General features: G+C 37.8%; 1 pseudogene across 1 annotated transcript; it reads right to left on the bottom strand.

Annotated features, from left to right (window-relative positions):
- Positions 1-20,929: 20,929 nt before the first annotated feature.
- Positions 20,930-22,343, bottom strand: LOC104611399 (22.0 kDa class IV heat shock protein-like; annotated as a pseudogene). Its single transcript, XR_016079816.1, has 2 exons — positions 21,902-22,343; positions 20,930-21,784 (listed from the first exon to the last, which is right to left on the bottom strand). The product of XR_016079816.1 is annotated as a 22.0 kDa class IV heat shock protein-like (transcript).
- Between the last annotated feature and the right edge of the window lie 4,155 nt (positions 22,344-26,498).

Here is a 26,498-nt window from a genome sequence, read left to right as displayed (position 1 = left end):
CTCTGAACAGCAATCATTGTCCCCCAATGCAATTTTTCACTTGAAGTGTCTCCTTTCCTTATATAATGTAGCAACTCATCTTTCTGGTCAATTTTAATTGATTAACCCCAAAAAGTTTATGAAGAAAATGCAGACTAAATGTGTAGAATTTGGTTACTGGTCATGTATATGTTTCAACTGTTTATTTTGACTCTATTGAAACGTGCTTTCTAAGCAAGTTTGACCTTGTTAATATTTTCTAATTCTGAGAATGGAGAAATCCCAAAAGCTTTTTTTTTTTTTTTTTCTTATGATCCCAATTCTCTACAGCCATATTTGGTCATGGCTTCGGCATTGTAACTGTTACATCTGCAGAGAGAACTCTTAGGACAGTAGATGGGGCTGTCAAACACAGCTATATTTTTGGGAGAATGACGGTTTAGCCTGGGTCAGAATTGTTAGGCCTAAAGTACAGTTGGGTGGGTGTCAATTTGGAATTGATGCCAATTCACGGACGAACACTAGTGTATAGAGTAGAGGTTGTTGACATTTTAAATATTTATAGCTCTGCAGTGGAAATCAGAAATTTGCATTGTGCCTGTCTATACTTCTTCATGAATTGGCATTCAAAATGTCAATGCAGATTTCTGAATTCAACTGCAGAACTATAAACATTCAAAATATCAAAACCCTCATTCTATACACCAATGCCTGCCCATAAATTGGCATCAATTCTGAGCTGACACCCACCCCAACTGTACTTTGGGCCTAACAATTCTGACCTAGGCCGAACCGTCATTCTCCCTTTTTTTTTAAATTCTGATGGTGTATTTGATCCAAATCTAACAAAATTTGGCTAAATGGAATGATTTTTGTCAATTTTTTTCTACTAAATTAATTGCTTTGTCAGTTATTAAATGGAATAGTCATATAATATTACAACTTGTTGAGTGGCACGTTGCATTTGCACGTGGAAAGAAGAGAGATTGTCTGTAGAGGTGGAGGCCCGAGTCAAGTATCTGTTGAGTTGGCAACTTGGCACTGAATAAAGAGAGAGAACCTTTTGGTAACAATAAATAAATGAATAAATCATTAATTACCAAAGACTTATTAAATAAATGGTCAAATGATAATAAGCCATTCAATTCAACTACCACATCCATTATCTAACAAGATGCTTGGGGCCGCAAGCATTTTATGACTTGTTTGGTGTGTTAGCATTAGTTCGACGTAGGGGTGTCAATTGGACTGAATTTGGTTTGATTGGATGTGAGAATTTAATGTTTGGACTGTTCAATTTGTTTTAATTTAGATTAATAATAATCTAAATCAGGTCCATTGACACCTATATTCTTATTTTTTATCAATGGACCAGATATTGGCTCAATCCAATCCAATTCATTATAAATTCATTATAGATAAACCAGACCCAATCCAATCCAATAAATAATTTGAACTATTAAGTTTGGATGGATCCAATTCAATACGTCTTGTTGGTTCATCAAATTCATCCAAATTGATTTTGGTTTGGAAAGGATCCAATCCAAAACCGGTCCCTAGATACGCACAAACACAGCTACCATGTTAACTCGAGTTCTATTGCGTAGCTGTTGAATAATGGCTGAAACAGCTGAATTGAATGGCTTATTATCATTTGACCGTACAGTAAATAAGTCTTTGGTAAGGACTTATTGAATTTTTATTACTAAAAAATTGCTCATCATGGGTCTCATGTCTTTTATGATTGGTGTGGGGCATTATAATTGGTTTTACATCCACTATTGCATTAAAATGAAATCCATCCAATAGAATCAAATAGCTATGCATATAAATTGTTTGTTCTTCTTGTATGGGTCTCTTTTACCATAATTGTGAGACAATGACATAACATAGCAAATATGTGGTGGAAGAAGAACTGTAAAGTTTCATATATCCCTATAACTTGATAGAAGGTTGCTCATATGTTAGCTCAATGGGTAAAAACAACATTTTAGATGGTCTCATGGCAACCCCCTTCAATTAAGAGTGTCAATGGACCCGTTTTGAACTGGACCCCATCCAGTCCAAAATCAATTGGACAGATTAGACAGACCAACAAGACATATTGGATTGGATCAATTCAATCCAAAATATTTATTATATTAGATTGGATCTGGTCTGTCCACAATAAATTTATATTGGATTGGGTTGGATTAAGCTAATATCTGATCCATTGATATAAGATAAAAATGTAGGTATCAATGGATTAGGTTTGGGTTGAAACTAATCTAAATTAAAACAAATTTGAACAGATTAGATGGTCCAGACATTGAATTGAACCAGTCCAAAAAATGCAAAATATTCATTGGATTGGATTGCACCTGGTCCATTTATAATGGACTCACATTGGGCTGGATCGGATTGGACCAAATCCAGTCCAATTGACACCCTTACCTCCAATTACAATCAGGAGATGCAAGATCAGATTCTCCAGTAGACCTGTTCATGGGCAGTCTGTCGGGCTTGGATTTACAGAGATTTTGGTTCGGGCTTCATGCTCGGCCCATTGAATTTTTGGTAAAATCTGAAAGGTAGGCCCATGAACAGGTTTAATCTCCAGTGTGGGCTTCGTGCATCCTGCTCTGCCCTACTTCCGATTTCTCTATACAAGAAAAAACTATACAGTTTTTACTGATTTTTAATTTATGAATGTAGTATTTTGACTATCAAAAACGAAAAAAGAAAAAGATTTGAAAAGTTGGGTTAGCTTTGCACTGACAAATTTATCTTCTTACCAAACAGACTTTTAGCTGTAATCGATGCAAACATAAATTTCAATAAAGCATATGCCTTTTTTTTATCAAAAGCTCACTTGAACGCAAATTTACTTCTTTTTTATTGATGTACTTTTACATCTTATTATCAATGTAAATATGCATTGATTTGTCATTTGTCAATGCATAAATGTAATGTTTCCAAACACAGGCAAAAATGAAACAAAGTGCAAATTTACCCTGAACTGGGATTTACACTCCATTTGCATCGTTTTCAAACGGAGCCTTAGCTCTACAATCATGTTAGAGCTTGTGGTATCGTGATTCCAGATCACACAAAAACTTGTAGCCCGACCTGCAGGTAGAGGTGAAGGTGCCATGTGGTGTAGGAGTGTAGACCAGTGTGTCATTAGTATCATTACCCACATTTAGACCTGTTCATTGGCTAGGCTCGGCTTACTTTTGCTTAAATTTAAAAGGGCCTGACTCAAAGCTTGACCATGAAGAAGACTGGCCCACAAACAGGTATACCCACATTTGAGGGCAGCCGATGTCTCTAATGAGTAGGGGTGATGTATCAGTTTGGTTCAAAAAGTCTAATGAGCACCTGTCAGAGGAGTGGCGAGTTAAAATTTGGGATTCGCAATTAAAACCTCTATTATTTAAAACCCTCCCTTTTCTATGAAAGATATCATATTAATTTATGGGGTAGAAAATAGTGGCACTTTTCATTAAAAAACAAAAAAAAAATCAAATTTATCCTAAATTTTAGAAAAAGTCACAAAATTATCCATAAAACTTAGTGATTGGGGTAATTAGAAAGACCCCCCCCGGGTATTATGGGGTTAGTAACAATTATCCCCTGAACTTTCATTTACGACAAAGACTCTCTACATTAGAGTTCTGCCAATTAACTTCAAAAAAAGATTCTCATTTAGCTATTTAAAAATTTTTAAATCCTCAAGCTATCTTTTTCTTATTCATTTGAATGACATATGATTTAATTAGTTTTTCAAGTATAATATTAAAGTCCTCTCAATTGTCCTAATATATCCTTGTAGATTTCTGGCTGAATTCAACATTTATATGAAATGGTTGTGGTTTCTTTCTGTTAGATATAAATTTAAGGTTCCATTTGGTTTTTCTTGATTTATTAGAGAAAGGAATAGATAATTTTTATATTTTAAGATGAAGAGAGATATCCATTTGAGTGAAATTAAACAAGAATTTTCTATGTAAGTGAAATGGTTCTTGTTTTATTAGTTAGTTTCGTTTAGAGAAAATAGAACTATTATTTGGTAGTTTAACGCATTCCATCATATGACTTAATGGCCTGGGGGTATTTGTTGCAAAGTGAAAAGCTCAAGGGGGTCATTGTCACTAACCATAGTACAGGGGGTCTTTGTAATTTACCCTACTTATTATTAATATGTATATCTATAGTACTATGCCCCTATTAAGAACATTTAAAATAAATGCTTATTTTAAGTGATGAAACCACACAATAAGTGACAAAAAACACTTATTTATGTTTGGCGAAAAAGTGGAGAATAAGTGGCACTTAAAAGAACAAGGTCAGGGAAAATTATTTTTAAGTGTTATTAGTATTTCCAATGGCAAAATTGTTCCCATGTTTTCTGGTTTGTTATTTCCATGGACTATCCCTATATTTCTAGGGTGAATTATTTTAAGTGTTTATTAGTATTTCCAATGACAAAATTGCTCCCATGTTTTTTTGTTATTTTCCATGGATTATCCCCATATTTCTTCTCCATTCCAGCTTCCAAACAAGACAATAGTAGTGATCTCCATTCTTCCACAAGTTCAGGTGCATGAACACCCATGTTTAGTTTCTATTTTTCTATGTTTTCTGTTTTGTTTTATGCATCTCTCCATGGTGTTTCTTTCTCCTCATTCGATTTTGCATCCTAATGTCTAAATTTGTGATTGGTTTGTAGATCCACCATCTAGACAACGGCATTCTCTCTCTCTTTTTTTTTTGAATGTTCTCTAACAATTTACGCATATTGGTCATTTGTGTGATGTTTCTCTTCTTCATTGTTATTAAAAATGCTAATACCTGATTACTTCATATGGAAAATGTGGTTTACATGTTAATATTTGATTATTATATTGATTTTGATGTTTTTGTGAGTAATTAGAAATAAAGATTATTTAATGTGATTGAGCTATTAATCCAAATTTGTTTTGATACTTGAAATCGTTTTTTTTTCTAATATTTTAGTTTTTTGGTGATTAATTAGAAATAAAATGGTAGTAGATTTTTTTCTTTGTGATTCAAATGATAATCCAAATTTGTTTTGAATCCCAATCCTTGGGATGTGAAGTCTCTTGGTTATGTTCCTCTCTTCGTAAAGATTGGAGTCACTATCGAGAATGAAAAATCAAAATTTCAAAGCTGAAAATGAGGGTCCATTTCCTCTAAAAAATGGGTGGCAGCTCCATTTTTTTAGCCAGCCATAAACTTCCTAGAGGTCACAACTAGCAACTCCACTAGGGATTCCCACTTGAAGACCATTACCGAGAGTTGTTTAGAATGCAATTTGAAATCATAACTCAGTGAGGCTTAGCATAGGTAAACCTTCTAGCATAAGCCAAAATTGCATTTCAGTGAGACTTTGCATCGCTAGGCCCTTTAGTAGTTTTAAATTGCATTTCAATCCCCCAACGATATGAAATCTCATCTCAACAATGCCCAGTGTGGAGAGGGCTCCCAATGATTTGAAACCGCGTCTTAATGCTACTTACATAGCCAACTTCATCAGAACATCAATATCACACCTTACTTTATTAAATCACACCTTGTTTTTAGCTCATCGCATTTTACTATATAAATTTGCACCATGTTTTTAGCTCATCGCAACTTACTTTGTTAAATTGCACCTTATTTTTAGCTCATTACACTATACTATGTAAAATGCACATTATTTTAGCTCATCATATCTTAGGCACCCCTTTCTCCAAGCTACTATAGCATCCTAATATAGGAACAGTTTAGGGTCAAATTCTAATCAAAATAAATGAAAAGAATCACTTAATTCTCTTGAAATATAGCGAAAATATTCCCAATTTCACCCAAAACTAATTTGAGGTGATATTGTCAAGTCCTAAGTATTGATTTCCCTAAGTCTTTCGCCTCTCTACCTCTTTTTCTCAATCTGAAGGAAGCAAGGAATGTGAGTTCCCCATGGTTTCTGGACTTTAAGTAACCAAGAAACTGAACTAAAATTAAAGGTTATGACTTCTAGTTCAAATAATAGAATGAGATGATTACCTCTCGTGTAGGACCTTAAGGGGAGCTTTTTGGTAGTTGGAACAAGTTCAAATGAAGCGTGGATGAGGCTTGAGCAAGGGAGGTAGATTTGAGGCTTGAGCTTCAAAGGCTTTGGGATTTCAAGTAAAATTAAGGCATATAGAGGTTGGGGAAATGTTCTTTCTAGTCCAAATAATAGAATGAAAGGCTTACCTCTCGTATATGACCTTAAGGATATTTTCAACAGTTGGAACAAGTTTAAGTGAAGCTTGAATGAGCGACTGAGCTGGGGAAATTGCTTATGATTATAAAAGACTTGAGGCTTGAGTTTAAAAGACTTTAGGATTTTACGTAAAATGGAGGCATTACAAAAGTTGGGAAAATGCTCTTTCTAGTCTTTCCCCTTAAGCTCGAGTTGGGCCTATATATAGAGAGAAAAGGGGAGGAAAATGGGTTTAAAACTTATCCCACCATAGTTCTTGGGATTAAAGAGAGTTCTTTCACTGAATTGGGCAAAGATTTTGAGAAGAAAGGGTCTATAGTTGACCCTTACTTCTTTGTACAACATTGTGTGCCCGATGAGAGATTGGGGCATGTTAGATGTTGCAGTTCCATATTTGGGGTTGACAGTGGCAAAAACAGAAATTTGACTCATTTATAAATGTGGATTTGTCCTTTCTTAATTTTAAGTAGGGGTATCTTTGGTATTTTGAGCTTTTTAAGCTTATCAAGCTCAATTTCATTGGTCAAGGTGTTTTAGTGGGTCAGGTAAGGAGTTGACATCAGCCCCCTTTCTCTTGAGGTCCTAGGTTGGAACAACTAATGTGGTGATTCAATCTAATGTACTGAAATGGTATATTCTTAGTTTGATAGTCAAACAAGTGAATTAGGTTTTGAAATTTAATGTACTGGGATATTTTGGGTCTCTGAACATGATGGTGGAGTCTGACCGATCAAATAAGGCTTGGATGATAGAGATCCATGGTGGGATTTGTTAAAATAAGATTTATTAAAATTGAACCATGGCTTGATAATGGCTCAAACAAGAGAATTTGGGGATGAAATTTGGTGGGTGGGCATTCTGGAATGCCTTGGATATGGTGGAAATGATGGATCTTTAATCAGTAATGTGGATTGATAGGTTTGGTTCAAATCATAGTCTTAGCTTATGGTTTATCATTCAACGAGAGTGCCCAAAATTAGATTTTACTTATTTAATGGTTAAATGGAGTTAAGTCATGAAGTTTGATGTGCGGAGGTTGTTTTGGTCTTTGAGTATAATAGTGAAGCCTAATTTATCGGATGAAGCTTCAATGATAGAGATTTATTGCTGGTATACTCTTAATCAGTGAGATTTGTTGAAATAGAATCTTGGCTTAATGGGAGGTTAAATGAGGGTTTTTAGTTAAAATTTGGCAAAGTGACTTGGATTGGGATTATGAGCCTGCTGGGAGGGTTTGATTGTATCAGGAGCATACGAATCACGGGTTTTAGGTTCAAAAAAGTATCATCATAGTGTCAGACGCGCTGAAATAGAATCTCTAATGGATGAATGGCTAAATCAAGGAATTTAGGGCTGAAATTTAGTGTGATTGGTTTTTTAATGATTTTTTTCTCATGATGAAGTCTGATTAGGTATCAGGTACGGTGATGTCACACAATCATGACCAATAAGAGGAAATCATGTAGATTTAACGATGGGTTTGAGGGTATTTGAGCTGAAATTTGGTTTTTTAGGGTTTTGACACATTTTAAAGAGATTAGTGTTGTTTGATTACGCATTTGGGATGTGAGAGATGGCTTCTTAAAGAAGGGATCAAGCAAAAATTGTTTGCTAACACTAAGCCTAAGAAATGATATTGTCTTTTAGAATAAAACACTTTTTTAATCGTGTGACTAATTAGGTGATGGTATTAACAATATTGAGGATTACTTATTTGACTTTCCTTCTTGTGTCTCATAAAATCAAGCAACTTGATCAACTTTGTTAACCCTATGTATTGTGATGATAACAAACATATTGAGAGTAACAGTTTGAAATACAAGTGTGTAGATATATTAGATGTTTTCTTAATTAAACCTAAAAGATGTGATGAAGCCAATGATGATCTCAGATGCAAAGAAATAGTTGTATTAAGTAATGGACTAAACACTCTTCAGGCAAGAAGAAATGCTACCATGAGAAAAAAGGAGGAGGCATCAAGCTCTAGAGCCTTTAATTTGTTTTATTTCTTTAGAACTTTATGTAATCAATTGTAAGAAGTATTACAATGGGCTTAACTCAAACTTACCTTGGCTACACCAAACCTTATAAACCAGTGGTTAAGCTAAAAGAAAAGGTTATTAGGCTCTTCTTAGACTCAAAATTGAACTTAATTGTGAAAATTCTAAGTTTGGAAGCTTAATAAGTCAATTCCTAGACCCTAGAAATTGTATACCTAAGATTTATAAGCTTTAATGCTATTAGTAGTTGACTACCCATGAAGTAGTAATCAATTTCCCTTGCTAGGATGATACATGCGTCACCTAGTAATTGGCTACCCTTGAGGTAATAGTCGACTACTTGGTACAGTAATGTTTGGAAAGGTAAGTAGTTGACTATCAGAGCTTAGCAATTGACTGCTTCACATAAAACTCACATGATTTCTTTTTTTGACCGTTTGGGCTACAACGACTCTTTCCTCTTTGGGAAACGTTTGAAACTTCTTGAAAAACATATCTGATACTTTCCAATAAAGGCTTGATCAATCTTTAATGTTCTAAAAATTGTCATATTTCTCTAGTTATAAAATCTATGAGAATGAGAAATAACTTGGGAAAAAGATGTGAGATTTTAACGGTTTTAGCAAGAAAAACAAGAAGAAGATATGAGAAAACAAAAGAAGAGGTCTATTGAGCTTCCCTTGATCTAAAATGGGAGAAAAACCTTTGAACTTTAGTGTAAGAGAAGTCACAAGCATCTAGTGTATATTTTTGCATACTAAAATATTCATAGGCATCTAGTGTAGTCTTGTCCAATTTCTCGGACATGAGCATTAGGTTAAGGTTGTGAATCCAGTTTATGTAGTTGGGTCCTCTGAGTTTTTTATCATCTAGCAAGTTAGTGAATGGTCTATGTGTCATTTTCTAGCAAATTGCATGAGCAATTAGTCAACAACCTAATTATTGTTTTATGTTATATATTGTAGAAATGACTTTTATCTATATTCCATTTCCATTTGTTCATCTCTAAGATTTTCTTTTATCTTAGGGATGAAGGCCAATTTTATGGTGTATTCATGCTAATGACGAAAGGCCTTTAGAGATATCATCTTATGATATTTCTTATCATCTAGCACTTATATCATTGATGATAAAACAATTATTTTAGTCCCTAAGTCAGTTTTAGGTCTTACCATAATGACTCCCACTAACTTTCATAAAGTTAGATTTAAGTGGGCCCTGAATGGATTAGGGTTCCCATGGGGTTTCCTCTTAGGAGAGGAACCTCACTACATCCCTTGAATGCATGTATCAATAGATAAGGCAAAAGAGAGATAGCTTTTCTTGAGAATTATGTGACAAGTTCCTTCAACAATCTATGTAGTTTGTTATAGATTCATCTTTCTTCTGATAGGTGTTGGTGAGATCAAACATGCTTTCTATGTAGTATGTAAGATAGAAACAATAAGGAATTATTGTTCCAATTGATCTCAACTATCAATAGATTTAAGCTTAAGGTTAGTACATCATTCAAAGTTATTTTCTTTAAGAGAGCACACAAATTGTATCACTAGTTGATATCCAAATGTGCCAATATTGTTGCATCTTTCAATGAAATGGGCAAAATGTTGCTTTGAATTTACCCTTTCCATTAAATTATTGAAACTTTGGGGGTTGGTATAAATTGGCATGGTCATTTGATAAGAGAACTAGGTGTTTGGTGTTATAAGGCTGGTGTGGTGAAAGTGGTCTTGGCTTTGGAAATGTGAGTAGATGTATAGGGTAAAAGGGTATTCTAGTTTCTAATATGTCTCTTTAGAGATGGCAATGCTCTTTTCCTGTCACCAAGGATCCCCTATTTATAGGCGAAGAAGGGACTTGGTTTCGCATATGCATTTATGGAAGATTCTAGAAATCCTGCTTGTATATTATTAGTGCGGATCCTAAAGCCGGTAATATGATGACTTGCATTTGCTCTATTCCATGCTCATAGGCTCCTACCATGTGTCACACTCAAGAGAACATGTTATGACATTCGTAACAGTTATTGGAGTCATACATTTCCTAGAATATGTCCCTTTTTGAATATGGTAGCCACCCATCACTGAAGATGAATTGGGAGTGATGGGCCTCCTGGGCTTGTGTAAAATCACTTTGGCTTTTTAGTGACTCCGAATCCAAAGCAATAGTCTAACTAGTTTAGGTAAGAATATGAAATGAGAGGGAAGAGATTAGACACCCTCTCCTATATCCGATAGGTGGGACCCACATAAGGGGTATCCAAAATAAGAAAGCATGAGGCATGAAGATTATCTACATGATGTGAAGATGGCAATCGCCCTGCTAGAATTATATATTTACATGGAGCAGATTGTATTTAACATAAATGAAATAAGCAACACAAGATATAGTAAAATTCAGTTTAAAGACGGCCAAGCACAATAGTTAAGTCAAATGGCCAAGACTGCATTCACTTAATTAAATGAAACTAATCTCAAAATGGGGATTATTGGGTTCATTTAACAATGTAGAGAAAACTATCTATTAGGCTAATAGAAAGCATTATTCAACAACAAGAAAAGGATTATCCGTTAATTTCTACAAAGAGCATTTCATGCCACGCAATGAATGATATAGCCTATTCAATGACAACTATTCTAAATAGCCAGGGCAGAAAATTATTCATTAACGGGTAAATTAAAGACCTGTCAAATATTCTAGAAAGCAAACCATTTGTTTTCCAACATATCACTACAGAAAAAAAAAAAAATAAAAAAAACTAAGGACAAATCGATGCAACAATTTAATTGCACGAAGACAAACTACACTAATTAAGCAGACCACGTTTATCAAATTGAAAATGGAAGAATGAAATCCGGAGGGTGAATAACATTTCCCTTAATAACGCCCTTAAAGTTTATTAAACACGACTAAATACAGACCCATTCATTAGTCTACACCAAACACTCATAAAGAAGAGAGTCCAAATAGTATGATGAGACTATAAAGCCAACTGTGTAAGCACAATTAATTACTACGGTAAGGACTTGAACAAAATAAACTAAGGGTTACCCCTATTATTTGGACCTACAATAGGTGATCAAAAGGTTAGGAACAATTACATAACATAACCAGGAATAACTATATCAAGACATCATAGTTGTCATGGTGACGCCTAGGCGATAAGGTGCCCTTGGAGGCTTGGCTCACCTAATCATTAAATAGTTTTCTATAGCATGTTATAAAAATTTTTATATTCTTAATTTTTTTAGGTCATAATTATAAAATTAACATTTTTAAACTAAAATATTTGTTTTGTATGTTTATATATTAATTTCTTTTTATTATTTTCTTATTTGTTAGGGTTTAGTCAACACAACCATTGCTCAATGCTTTATTGAACCCTCAAAGACTTCAAAACCTGAACTAATAAGGAAGAAAATAAAATGTTGTCCAATCAACACATTTTCTTCTTTTTCTATACTAATTGTGTGTGTTTATATACTAATTTCTTCTTCTTCCACCTTTTCTTTTCTTCTTCTCATGAATATGTTGCAATATGTTGATTTTCTATACTTTAACATGAAATTTATACTTTTGTTATAAAAATTATGGATATTTATTAAGGTAATATAATTATGGAACCCAAGGAACTTCCCTAGGATACATATTTTTACTTAAAAAAATCCATTGCCTAATCGATGCATAGTGGGAGCGGATCGTAATTTTTTGGAATCTTTTTGGGTAAATGGTCAAACAAGGGTATTTTGGGAAATCCAAGTGTAATTTTTGGGATGAGTTTTGGGTACATGTTCATAATTTTTGGAAAATTTGAGGTAATTTTTGTAATTTTATGAATTCGGGTCAAAACCAGTCCATGAGGGTCAAGCCGGGGTTCTGGTTCAATGATGGGGGGCTTTGAGTGAATGATCAGAGGGTTGAGATGGGTTATGGGTACAGAGAGAGGTTTTGCATGCACAAGGCTAATGAGATTGACCAAAATGGATTCTTTTTGGGTAAATGGCCAAACAAGGGTATTTTGGGTTGAAATTTGGCGTGATGGGATTTTTGGATGTTTTGGGTTGATTAGTGGGGTCAGGTTGGGCCAAGTGGGTCTGGATCGGGCAGATCTAGAAAAGGGCATGATTTGATCGATTCGGATCCTCGAAATGGAATCTTGGTGTGATGAAGGGGCAAACAAAGGTATTTTGGGCTAAAATTTTACAAGTAGGTATTTTAGGGTATCTGAGATCTAGTGGTAATGCCTAATTGGTGTAGTGGGGTCAAGATGGTAGGAATTTGGGTCAATGGGAGGATTTGGAATAGAATCTTGATTTGACAGAGGGGGAAATAGGAGAATATTGGGTTAAAACTTTATGGGAAAGTGCTTTTGTGTATCAAAGTCTTGCTCATATGGTTTGATTGGCTCAGATGTGTTTGGATCAAGAGGATCTGGGTTGTGCATGTTTTAGGCTAATGAAAGGAGGCGAAATGGAATATTCATTTGATAAGAGGGTAATTGATGAATTTTGAGTTGAAATTTGCTAGATAAGTATTTTGGAAGGTCTTGAGTCTAATGGTTGTGTCTGATTTAAGGGTTAAGGTGTAAATGGGGGTTAATCAGTGCCATCGGATTGGTACCGGATAGGTTTAATGGTGGATTTAAGGGCTTTTGGGCTAAAAGTTGGGTTCTTTTGGGTTTTTGGATGTTTTGGAGAGGTTAAAAGGGTTTGATTGAGAATTTGGGGTAAATTGGAGGTTCAAGCAGTGGATTGAGCAAAAATCGGGTGTTGACACTCACTATTGAGGAAAATATGTGTTTGTTATTTGTTTAACATACTTTCCCATTATCCCTAAAAAATTTAAGGTATTTTTGAAAGAAATTAGTCACCAAAATTTTGGAAAAATTTTGAAAGAAATTAGGCTCCAAAATTTTGAGGAATTTTTGAAAGAAATTAGCCTCCAAAATTTTGATGAGTTTTTAAAAGAAATTAGCTCCCAAAATTTTGAGGTTTACTATCACAAAAGACGACGCGTGCGAGGTCCACTACCCCAATGATGACGCACTTGTCATAAAGGTAAAGATCAACGACTTCGAAGTCAGGCGTGTCCTCGTCGACTCGGGCAGCTCAGCAGATATCCTCTTTAAAGCAGCCTTCGACCAACTTCAGCTCCAAGAAAGCGACCTGAACCCCACAAATACTCCCCTGGTAGGCTTCAACGGAGAGGAAGTCAGGCCCCTAAGAAGGATTACAGTACCTGTGGAAGTCGGCACTTGGCCTAGCATAGTGAGGTTCAACCACAATTTCTTAGTGGTCGCAACCCCCTCCCCGTACAATGCCATAGTATGTCGGCCGATCACCCATGCCCTACGAGTTGTGGTCTTCACTTACTATTTGGCAATGAAGTTCCCCACGGACTTCGGAATCGAGATAACGTGAGGTGACTAGCTTGAGTCTCGCAAATGCTATGTCGCCGCCCTCAAAGGGAAAGCCTAGGTGGCCGACGAGCTCGAGTTGGAGAGACCTACGGAACAATGCAAGGAGCGAGCTGCACCCACGGAAGAGACCGTCTCCATCCCGACATCGACGGAGGACCCAGCCTGGACACTTCAGGTCGGCGCTTCCATTAAGGAGCCTCTGCGATCTAAACTGGTATGCTTCTTACTTGAAAATTTAGATGTTTTTGCATGGTCCATGGCAGAAATGCCCAGCATTGACCCTAGCATCATAACTCATAAGCTTAATACTGATCCTGTAGTTAGGCCCATTAGATAGAAGAAAACGCAACCTAGCCCCAGAGCGATGGATCGGCGAGGAGGTCGGGAAGCTCCTCGCAGTCGATTTTATCAGGGAAGGCCATTACCCGAGCTGGGTGGCCAACCCCATTCTGGTAAAAAAGGCTAACGGTAAATGGCGCATGTGCGTCGACTACACCGACCTGAACCAAGCTTGCCCAAAGGATTGCTTCCCACTCCCTAGGATCAACCGTCTGTCTGGTTGACGTGACCTCAGGGCATGAGTTGCAGAGTTTTCTAGACACCTATTCGGGCTACAACCAGATCAGGATGGACCCAGTTGATGAAGAAAAGACTGCCTTCATAACCGAGCTTGGCCTGTACTACTACAAGGTCATGCCCTTTGGGCTAAAAAATGCCGGGGCAACTTTTTAGAGATTTGTAAATAAATTGTTTGAGCCATTGATTGGCAGAAAAATAGAATGTTATGTAGACGACATGGTCGTCAAAACCCAGTTTTCACATGATTTAATACAAGACTTGCATTCAGTTTTTGAAATTTTGCGTAGATTTAACATGAAATTGAACCCGAATAAGTGTATCTTTGGTGTCACCTCGGGTAAATTCCTGGGGTACATCGTTACCGGCGCGGCATTAAGGCTAACCCGGATAAAATAAAGGCCATCCTAGACATGAGACCACCCCGAAAACTGAAGGAGGTTCAGAGGCTGAATGGCTGAATAGCTACTCTGAGCCGCTTCATGTCCAAGTCAGCAGACTGCTGCCTGCCTTTCTGTAAAGCAATCAAAAGCAAAGGTTTTCAATGGACCGAAGAGTGCCAGCTCGCATTCGACGAGCTCAAAAAGTACCTCGCTAGTATACCAGTCTTAACCCGGCCCGAGGAGGGCGATGTTTTAGAGCTGTACCTCTCGGCAAGTGACGAGGTGGTCAGCTCGGTACTGATAAAAGAGGTAGATCGGGCCCAACGACCTATCTACTATGTTAGTAAAGTGTTGCAAGGAGTAGAGACGAGATATTCAGAGATAGAAAAGTTGGCCTACGCACTAGTTATTGCAGCCCGAAAGCTTCGTCCGTACTTCCAAGCTCACACTGTCATCGTCCTCACCAACAAGCTTCTGAGAAAAGTTCTGCTCAAGCCCGAGGTCTCCGATAGACTGATGAAGTGGGCCGTTGAGCTCAGCGAGTACGACCTCCAATACAAGCCGCGAACTGCTATTAAGGCCCAAGCCTTAGCAGACTTCGTCACGGAATGCACTTTTAGCTCCGAAGTCCCCAGGCCGATCGAGCACGAGGCCCCCAGCTCGAGCGAGCCTGAAGCTCCCAGGCCGGTTGAACTCGAGCACCAAGAGGTAGCAACCAGTGCGGCATCTCTCCTAGTTAGGCCAAGCGGCACAAAACTAGAGTACGCACTATGCTTCGAGTTCGCGGCATCTAACAATGAAGCGGAGTATGAGGCATTAATAGCCGGGTTGGCTCCACCCAAAGAAGTGAAAGGCAAGCATATCGTCATCTGCAGCGATTCTTAGCTCATGGTCAATCAAGTCACACGCGAATACGAAGCTCGCGAACCATCTATGATTGCCTACTTAGCCAAAGTAAGAGAGACTCTGCTCAACTTCCAGTCACACTTCATCAAACAAATCCCGAGGTCGGAGAACGCTGAGGTCGATGCCCTATCCTGGTTAGCCAGCACCAGTGATAACACCATGAGAACCATGTATATAGAGAACCTGCCTCGGCCTAGCATTCTCAGGGGGGCAGAGGAAGTCGCTCTCGTCGTTCAAGTAGAGCCGAGTTGGATCGATCCGCTTGCGAGCTTCTTGCTGCACGGGACCCTCCCTACAAATCGTAACGCCGCCAGAAGGGTAGAGCGTCAGGTGGCCAAATACGTCATGATAGACGAACGACTGTACCGAAGATCTTACACGCTCCCCTACCTGCGTTGCTTGCGACCTTCCGAATCCGAGCTCGTGCTCTGCGACACTCATGAGGGCCTGTGCGGCGGACACTTGGGGGGCATGGCCCTCGCCCAAAAAGCGCTACGACAAGGGTACTACTGGCCAACAATGAAAGCAGATGCGATCGAGCTCGTCAGAAAGTGTGACAAGTGCCAGAAGCATGCCAATATCCACCATCAACCTGCCACCGACCTCAAGTATCTGACCAACCCGTGGCCTTTCGCACAATGGGGGATTGATATACTTGGACCATTTCCACTAGCGACAGGCCAGAGGAGGTTCTTAGTGGTAGCAGTTGATTATTTCACTAAGTGGGTAGAAGCTGAACCTTTCGTAACAATCACAACTCGGAACGTACAAAACTTCTTTTGGAAAAGTATAGTGTGCCGCTTTGGATTACCTCGGGTACTGATCTCTGACAATGGTAAGCAGTTCGAGAACATTAAATTCCAGAACTGGTGCTAAGACATGGGAATTCGATAGAACTTTACCTCGATTGCACACCCTCAAGCAAATGGTCAAGCGGAAGTCAGAAGTAGAGCTATCCTCCGCGGACTGAAGGCATGCCTAGACCGAGCTAAAGGACTATGGGCAGACGAGCTACCCAGTGTTCTATGGGCTTATCGGACCACAGTGAAGACCACTACAGGCGAGACCCCCTTCAACCTCACCTACGGCACTGAAGCAGTCATCTCAGCCGAGATCGAGGTTCCCTCGCTACGACTAGAAGCGTATGATGACAAGGCAAATGAAGACAAGCTACGCACCAACCTCAACCTACTTGACGAAGTACGGGACATATCAGGACTGCAGCCTATCAGTAGAGAGTAGCTCGGTACTATAACGCCAGGGTCAAGAAGTGGAACCTCCGCATCGGCGACCTAGTTCTTCATAAAGTTATGGTGCCTAAGCCCGGTGTTCGTAAGCTCGGGCCAAATTGGGAAGGACCCTACTGAGTAAAGCGGGTGCTCGGGGAAGGAACATGCGAGCTCAAAACCCTAGAAGGGAAACAAGTACCTCGGGCATGGAATATTGTCAACTTAAGGCAATATTACCTATAAATAACTGAGTAGACCACGAGTCACTCCCAAAGCCTAAGGGCCAAAATGTCGAGCTAACAAAGACCTCGGCGCGATAAGACCCAGTCGCCTCTATGGCATGGGCGAACTCTAAGAGTGGACTACAAGTCACTCCCTCAGCCTAAGATCTAACCGTTTCATCGGCACTGTATAAGATCTAACCGTTTCATTAGCAAAGGCTAAGTATTAGTACCGAAGGCCCAGGCAGCTCAGGTGTGAACCCTATGAAGCGTAGCTCACCTCGGTATACTAGTTGAACCCAATAAGGGAGGAACAGTTCGGGCATACATGGTAACCACTTCGGGGTATACTATAAAACTACCTCAAGTACCAAGGAACAGTTCGGGGTAACAACTACCGAAAGACCCTACTTCGGGTATGTAGCTCTAGCAGTTCAAGTGATAAGGTCGCTTCGGCAGAAAATAAAGAGCACACAACACTTAGTAGAAAAGAAAAAACATTTCATTACTAGTTCAAAAAAAGAAAAAACCGGGCCCAACCGCCCGAGAGAGTTCATCAAAAAACAAGAGAGAAATATTTAAAACCGGGTTCAGACACCCGGGAACAACCAGAATTCATTCAAAAGAAAGAAAAAGAAGAGCAACAACCGGCCTCAAGGATCCGCTGCCTCCACGTCCTCGTCATCCTCCGGAGAGTCAGGCTCCTCCTCCTCCGCCAAGTCCGCCGTCTTTGGATCCAGACCCTTCATCGTTATGCCCTCAAGGTTGAGCCTGGAGAACTTCTTCCGGACCAGCCAACGGCAGAGTTTGAATCCAGAATGATAGGAGCTCAAGCCATACTCTACCTGGAGGTCGTGGTACTCCTAGAAGTCCTTGAAGTCCCACACTGCCTTAGCTTGCTCAGCCTCCACCATGGCGTCGAAATTCCGAGTCCGATCTTGAAGTGTGGACTCCAGATCTTGGTCCTACTGGCGAAGAAGCTCCCTCTCCGCTATCACCCTCGACGACTCCTCCCGGTAGCGAGCGCTCTCCTCAGACAGTCGGGCGATCTGTGCCTCCTGATCCCGAACGAGCAGCTCCTGGGCCTCGCTCCCCTTTCGAGCCTGAAGGACTTCACCTCGGGCCCGATCGAGCTCACCCTGGACCTTCTGCACATTTGACCTCTGGGTGAGAGCGTCGTTGGAGTGGATGTTGGTCTGGAGGGCCATGGCGTGAATGGCGGGGTTTAGCTGCCAACAAAAGGCTGAGGTCAAAAAAAGAGAAAAGAAGAAAAAAGAAGGGAAAAGAAGAAAGCAACCACTTACCACCATGCAGTGGGCTGAGGCCAGCCTGGCTAGCTGCTTAGGGTCCATCCCTCCCCAACTGGCGACCTCCTCATGGGTGACCGCCTTCCGGCTTCTTCGCGAAGCCACGGTGAAGTCAGTGACGCTTTCCCAGTTCTCGGTAGGGAACTACGTAGAGACAAAGGGGTGGGACTGCTTAGACGGAGGGTACTGCCCTTGCATCGGGAGCTCGCGTTCTTCTACGCCACCTTCCGTGGCTACTCCCTCGAATGGGACCAATGGGACCTCAGGCGGTGGCGAAACGAAGGCTGGATCAATAGCCTTGAACTCAGTGCTCCCGGAAGTGGAAGCTCAGTCAGGGCGCGACCTTTTTGCCCTGCGCTTTTGGTTGCTTGACAGAAGGCGATGCACGTCTACACCAGACATGTTGGATGCCAAAAATCACAAGGCAATAGTCCAGCTAAAAAAAAAATAAAAAGGCATCAAGGCATTACGCGACCTAAAAGGCAACCTACCGGGTCTCAGACCGGCTTACACAAGCTTGTCCTCGGTCAAGTAGTCCGACCAATAGAAGCCAACCGCTGCCCAGGATTGCAGCGTTTCTTGAACTTTTGGATCCAAGTCAACACCCGAATCCTGGATGGCGGCCCTCCAGTGGGTTGGAAAGGGCCACCCTTCGGGGTTGTGAACTACAAAGTAATCTCGCTTCCAAGCCGGGATCCTGTTCGGCAGCTCGTGTAAGAGCTTGAAGTCGGGACGGGGAGAAAAGTAATAGGAATGCCTTTCGGGAGGCGCTCCGGGGGAAGCATTTTTGATAGAAAGAATGGTGGAGAAGATGTCAAGGTCAAGAGGAAGACAGTATTCACAAAACAAAGAAATAGTCCCAACTACATTTCGGATCGAGTTGGGGTGAAGCTGGTCTATAGTAATGTTAAAGTGGTTCAAAACCTCCACTATCAAAGGATGTAGAGGAAGACGAAGGCCAGTGATGAGCTGTTCCTGGAAGATCACGATCTCGCCGGGACCGTGCTCCCAAGGATAGCCACCGGATGAAAGATTGTAGGTGAGATTTCTGGGGAGGTTAAATTGAAGAACCAAGGTTCTGAGTCTCTCCATCGACATGGAGGAAGGACCAAAGCTGTCCGGCTCCCTACCCCGGGAGGTGGAAGCCATCTCGTCGGAGGCCTCCCGAGCCTCCGGAGCCTGCCCCCAAGCTCTCCTCGAGCTTGAAGGGGCGTCATCTTGGTTACCGCCCCGGGGAAAGACATTGTACGGGTACCCAGACATGCTGACAAAGTGATAAGACTCACCAGGGAAAAGCTAAACTGAAAAGACGGTGTGAACAGGAGAAGAGCTCGAGCAGCTAGATGAAGGCGCGACCTTAGAATCCGAAAGCAAGGCAAGTTGGCATAAAGGAAATGAGGCCTGGGGCCCTCCTATTTATAGCCACTATGCCCACAAATCGATGGCTCAGATTAAGGCGAACCTGACGGTTCGTAGTCAAACTGATCGCATATCTTCTGAAACTGAAATGTGACTGGCTGCACGTCTTCCATGATTAAGGTAATGCCGGTTGCACGACTTCCGAAACTGAGAGCCGTTTTGGCACGTTTTTTGGTATTCGAAAGGTCCAGAAATCCCCTGACTTCCGCGTGTGTATATGATATATATTAGAGATGTATCCAAATTCTATCTACCAAATTTCTATAACTTTCATAATTTTTTAATATTTATACCTTTTAATTTTATTATGTAATTATGACACCTAGGGTTGACACATTTGTTTTTATATTTTTTGTATTTTATCTTTTTTATTTATATTTAATTATGACATCTATTTTTGGTAATAATTATGAAATCAATTGTTAATACATTTACCCAAAAGGTTGAATTGTTGATTTGTTACCAAATAAGAAAATAATTGTATGTTTAAGTTAGTTTTAAACTTTGTATTTCATTTCCATCGTCTATAGAAACAAGTCTTGTTCATCATAGTTATTCTTTTAATATAATAAAAAATATTAGAGATGTACTCAATTTTATTTTTATTTAAAATTGTTTGTTGTTTAAGGTTGATCCATTTGACGTAAATCGATCTTCGAAGTTCTTATGGACCACCTAGACAGAAGAGTAGTTAAATTCCTAAATCAACTAGTGGAATTTATTGGCGAGAAAATATTAAAAGATTATTGAAAGTGTTGAATTTAAATCTAATTAGTAGAATTTATTGATGAGAAAAATGCCTTAGGATTTAATGAGATGGAACGGAATTAATACATTAAACATAAAGTTTAATGAGAGGGTATTTAATGAATTTAATTCGCATGACCTTAAGATTAGAGAGAGGGGCCAAATTTAAAGTTAAGGGTATTTTAGTTAAAAAAGAAAATTTTAATAAAAGACAATGGAAATTAATACCATAAAGCCTTAAACACAAAATTTAATGAGAGAAAATCTAATGAAGTGAAAAATAGTAACTCAAATGCCTTGAAAAAGATAGGAGCATTTTAGTTAAAAAGAAAATTTTTACTTTATTCATACATTTATGTTGTTTTTTGTGTTTTCTGTAATATCTTACTTTTACGTATGTCTCAATGAATCTTAATGGATTAAAAAATAACGGGTTAAGTAAGTCAGATTGGATCAAGGCAGATTTGGGTTGAAGCCAACCCATTTAATTTCATCTTTGGTTGGGTGAAAAGGATTGGGTTGAAGCTTAACCCAAACCCAAAATTAGGTTGACATATCATGGTGGAAATTTCAAGGTCTTCCAAATTACAATGATGATAATCAGTGTTTTAAAACCAAGCCCAAACTCGACTTCGATTGTAGCCCATCCCCACACCATTCGGTTCAGCTACTCTAGCAGTTACCAATGGGTAGAATGTGCTGCTGTAATAGTTTGTTGGGATAGTATTGAAAGCATTGGTTGGGAGCACCTCTGAACTTTATCAAACAACCTCTTGGTTTAAGTTGCCAACTGGCTAGTTGTAATAGAGAGTTGGGATCAAACTCTGCCTTTACCAGGGTAAAATTAATAAACTATTCATCCATTTTCCACTCTGAAGCCTTAACAACAAGTCACTACTAGACATTATGTAATGATCAGCTTCACTTAAGAGAATACAGACTACTACGCTTACTTTATTTACATAATTTGCAAAAGAAGACCAACCCAGCTCAAAATGCCTCAGAGTTCTTGTTTAATTCTTGTCCTTGGAACAGCTAGTGCTGCCCTCGCTCAGCTTATTAGCTTGCTCCCCCCCACCACCTTCTATTCCGACCACTCTGGGGCCCTTGATCTGGTCCGGGGACAGCTTGGCCAAGGAGATTGTAAGGACGCCATCGTCTAGCTTGGCCTTCACCGACTCAAAGTCCACGTTCTCCGGCAGCCAGAACTGCCTCCAGAACTTGCCATGAGAACGCTCCACTCGGTGCCAGTGCTCTCCTTTCTTCTCCTCTTCCTTCTTCCTCTCTCCACTCACCCTCAGAATCCTGTTCTCTTCCACCTCTATCTTCATCTCTTCCTTCTTCAGACCTACATTAATTAAGATTCAAACTGATCAACCCGTTTCTGCAACTCATCTGCATTACCTACAAACAGAAGAAACAAACAGTATTGATCCCTTTGGAGAGAGAGAAGGAGAGAGCTTACCAGGAACGTCGAGCATGATAAAGTAAGCGTCGGTTGTCTCTTTCCAGTCAATCCTCGCAGGAAAATGGCCAACTCATCCCTGTCGACTTCAAAAGGAAGATGCACCAATACTATGAATGGATCCGCCGGGAACCTGTCTACCCAGAAATCCGACAGAAGACTTCCTGGGCGGTCTAGCAGCAGCTGCAGTGAAGCCTCTGAAAACGAGGTCAACACCGTGAGCAGCATATACGTAATGGCGAAGATGACAGACAACCTCATTTTCTCTTCTGTTGGGAGCAAATTAAACTAAGCGTATTTGATTTTAAGAGCAAGAAAACAACAAAGAAAGCTAAGTACTGCTATTACGTTGTTGGTTATCGGCGAGAACTTTTCAGATTCAGTGCTGGACTGCGTGACAGGGGTGGAATGCAGAATTTATAAAAGTAAGAATTGAGAGAATAGTAGCAGCCTTATTCGTGAAATTTCTACGACGATTGTGGTTTGATCTAGTTTTTTCTAGTGCAAGAAGACCCAGAAGGTTCGAGGTTTTGATAACGTGGAAAGTATAAAAGGATTAAGGACGGGAGGGTTCTAGATATTTGCAGCTCTATTAACAATGTTTTTGCTTCGTGGGGAGATCTACAGCGGGGGTAGGCCATCTACGGCTGTCGATGGACTCGGAAAGTCCAATTAATACCCCATTCGACATCCGATCCGATACAAATTAAGGTTTGATTAAAATTATTATTTTATAAGTATGTATATATAACCAATAATTAATATTTATATATTGTATAAAATAAATCAAAAGTAATTAATTTTTTTACTTTTTGCTTATTTTAAACAAAATAATATAAGCAGATTTGAATTAAATGTATACCCTATCAGGCGTATCGGATTTTGGATCCAAAGATTTCATAATTAGATCAGTTGGTTTTCATTGCAAGGAAGTACTCTGTGAGCTTAGTTTAGAAAGAGTATACATCGCAAATACAAAATTTAGAAATATTGTATTCAAGGCTTTGCAATGTGTACATTTATACTTTATATCCTTTCCAAACTTAGTTGTAAGACCTCGTTCATGTCTCATTAAATAATTTATTTGGGTGATTGTATTGGTCTGGACAAGTGTTTTTTGGAAAACACTTATCGGGATAAGAGCAATTATCAATGTTCGTTTATTTCTCAAGTAAATGTGTACAATGACCAGTTTATCTGAAAAAAAAAGTGACATTGTTGAAGGTGTAATATTATCTTATCACGTATTGGCAATTTTTGGTGTGCATGGCTAAATAGTTTATCCAAATTTGACGAAAGTATTACTTCCCCAAATAAATGAGTCACTCGGGAATCGTTCTTTTTAGTGGGATTAATCACTAATATCAGAAAATGAATGTGGGCTTATTTCTTTTCTATGAGATTTACCAACTTACCCACCCCCATTTCCCGAAAAATAAATAAGGTCAGAGCAGATTGGGATTCCAACCAAAAGTTGATCTGAAGTATCCACGGCCAACCAGTTTGCAACTTACCACCATATGTAGTTCGACTTACATTGTTTTAGTGTGATGTCAAAGCTCCATAGCTTTGTCTTTATACATTTATTCGACATTCTACAACACAAACGTTCTTTTCTTTGTTTTGAAGAGAAAAAACAAGTTGGCTTTATTTCAAAAAAACAATACATGTTTCTGAAAACATCAAGATGATGTTTAAAAAAACAAATTCTATAGTATAAAAATTATATAATTTACTGAAACATGAAATTAAATAACAAGTTGAAAACATGTTCTTTAAACACATATATAACCAAGAAAATGTTTTCTGTACTTTTATTTGAAGAACAAAATTATCAAACCAGCTGATTTTGTATTATTTTTGGAACTGGCAACAAGGAAAGCAATTCACATAGGAGAACATCCCAAATTCATCAAAGAAAAAAGAACAGTGTAACAAAATAAAGTGATCAAGATACTAAGCCAACACAAACACAAACCAAGATCAATTCAAGAAACTAATAATATTGTTGTTGGATCAGAATTTTCTGTGCTACTGCATTAATAATAAGATGCAATTGGACTAAACTTTATTAAATAGGGGATATTATGAGACTTAGGGCCTATTCGTTTACACATTTCTTTGACCTCTAAAGTAATTCACCTCTAACAAAAGTACTGTAAATAGTTGTGATTTTTTGCTTTTATTGACATCTGAATGTAGAGAATATGGTTCTAATATTTGAATGTTGTGCTCTAAGAAAAAAAAAGACAAATAACAATTTTACCCCTAAATACATTGACAGGTGATAACTAGTGAACAATAATTTATGTTTAATAAACTATTGTGAAAAAATCATTTGAGAATTTAGTTAAAAAAATACATTGTAGGAGAGAAGACAAAATTTAGTGAAAAAAATTACCAAAATGTCCAAACCACCAATAACTAGTGAACAATAATTTATGTTTAATAAACTATTGTAATTATTTGAGAATTTAAAAATGCTACTAAACCAATGTTCTAAACATATAAAAGCATGCACCTTGGCTTTTTTGTAGCTATTTTAATTTTTCAAATTTTTTCTTTCAAAATTTTGGAGAACACACATGTTTGAATGTGTACATCAACATTCTAAATGGATAGAATCATAATCCGATCCAATTCAAATCTAATCCTACTTTTGCCAGATTTAGATCACCCTTTGTCAGATTTTTGGGTCGGATGGGATCGGATCGGATAATATGATCTTTGAAATTTGAATCGAATGTGGATCACCCCTATCTGATCTGACCAAAGGACATTATATATTAATTAGCATATTTATTACAAATATATATATTGCATTTTTTGTACTTTTTATAAAAAGACATGTATATATTAATATATATGATGAAAATAATTGAAAAAAATACTTTTTTGTTTCGTTTTATATAAATTGTTATATTTTTTCTTTTAATGATTTATTAAAATTTTCAGAATTTGAATCAGATCAAATTATATTTGGATACCCAACATCCTTAACGCAGATCTGATCTCAGATATGCGTTGTGAGATCAGACTATCAGTTGTCGGCTTTAATATATAGTATAGATTTTTATCATATATTGGCGAGACTGTCAGTTGTCAGAAACATTGTCAAAGTAGAATAAGTCGTCAGACAGGGATAACCTATATAGGATAGGATGTAAAATAGACCCATTATAGAATTATAGAAGCTGTGTATCTTGGACTTGTAAAGCCCTATACATTAAACCAATCTTGGCATTGTAGAGTGAAGGAGATAAATATGGCCGCAATGGACTTTATTTATATATTTAATTTCTATTGTAGATTAGATTTCCTTTATTTAATTAAAGATTTATATGAGCAAATCTTTAATGTTGTCTTCTTGTACCTTGAAGGCAAAAATCCCCACTTATGTGAGTTTTTGTATCGAAGATTTAACAAGAAATGAACTCCATCAACAAGTTCTACTTAGACTTTGAACTTTTGATTTCTGGGCAATATGGGCCCATGTGCTGATATTGCATGTACTATTGTATGTTAAAATCAATTAATAATAATAGTTTTCAAAATTATTTATTTAGTTAACTGGTGTTACTAATTCATAAAATTATTCATTTAATTTCCATTTAAAAATGATTAACATAATATAAACTTCAAAATAAATTATTGATTTTCAATTTTAACAATAATAATTGTAAAATTAATTAAAACAATATTATACATAATTTATAACAAATTATATAGTAGAAATCTTAGCATAATATCATAACTTAAATTACAGGTCAATTACAATTTACCAAATAAACTAAAATTGATTTAAATTCAATTTTAAAATAATGAAAAATAAACACAAGATGGTTTCAATATGGGTTTGTCTTCACACTTAATTTATAATAACAAATACTAACATTATTAAAAATTTTAAACAATATTAAATATCATAAGTTAATTTATAATATCATAACTTGAATTACACATCAATAACAATTTTCTAAATCATTTAAATTTAATAAAAGTAAAAATTACTAATTTAAAATTGATTTAATAACGTAATAAAAAAATTGATACAACAAATCAGAATCAATAGTAAAAATTACACATCAATATCTTTTATTAAAATAAAACAATAGGTAAAGTCCACTGTTTGGGTTGACGGTTTGATTGCTTGGGTCAATGGGTTGCTAACCAAGTCAATGATTTTTTGCAAAGGAATGGTTTAAGGGTGACATGGAACCAGTTGCCTAGATGGTTTCCAGGCCAAATGGTCAAATTGTCGGAATCAACAACAGTTCAAATACCATGATTTGTCCAACCCACCCTGATTCAAACACTAAGCCCCCAATAGATAATGTGTACTATATATTATTTTATACTATCTTTTATATTTTATATATGAATATTATAATATAACACCTATAATATATTATATATAATATTTTATATTTCCTATAAAAGAATATAATATTTTATATTGTATAATCCATGGTTTTTGATTCATTATCTACTCGGATATTCGAACTATTTAGCTTGGAAATTGTCTAGACAATCGGTTTCTTTTCACCCTTGAACCATTCTTTGCCAAAACCCTTTGACTTGGTGAGTGACCCATTCA

This window comes from Nelumbo nucifera, chromosome 8 (genome assembly GCF_055504915.1).
Source record: "Nelumbo nucifera cultivar China Antique chromosome 8, China Antique-T2T, whole genome shotgun sequence".
Lineage (NCBI taxonomy): Eukaryota > Viridiplantae > Streptophyta > Magnoliopsida > Proteales > Nelumbonaceae > Nelumbo > Nelumbo nucifera.
Note: the sequence above shows the minus strand (reverse complement) of the source record. Positions and strands in the feature narration are given on the sequence as shown.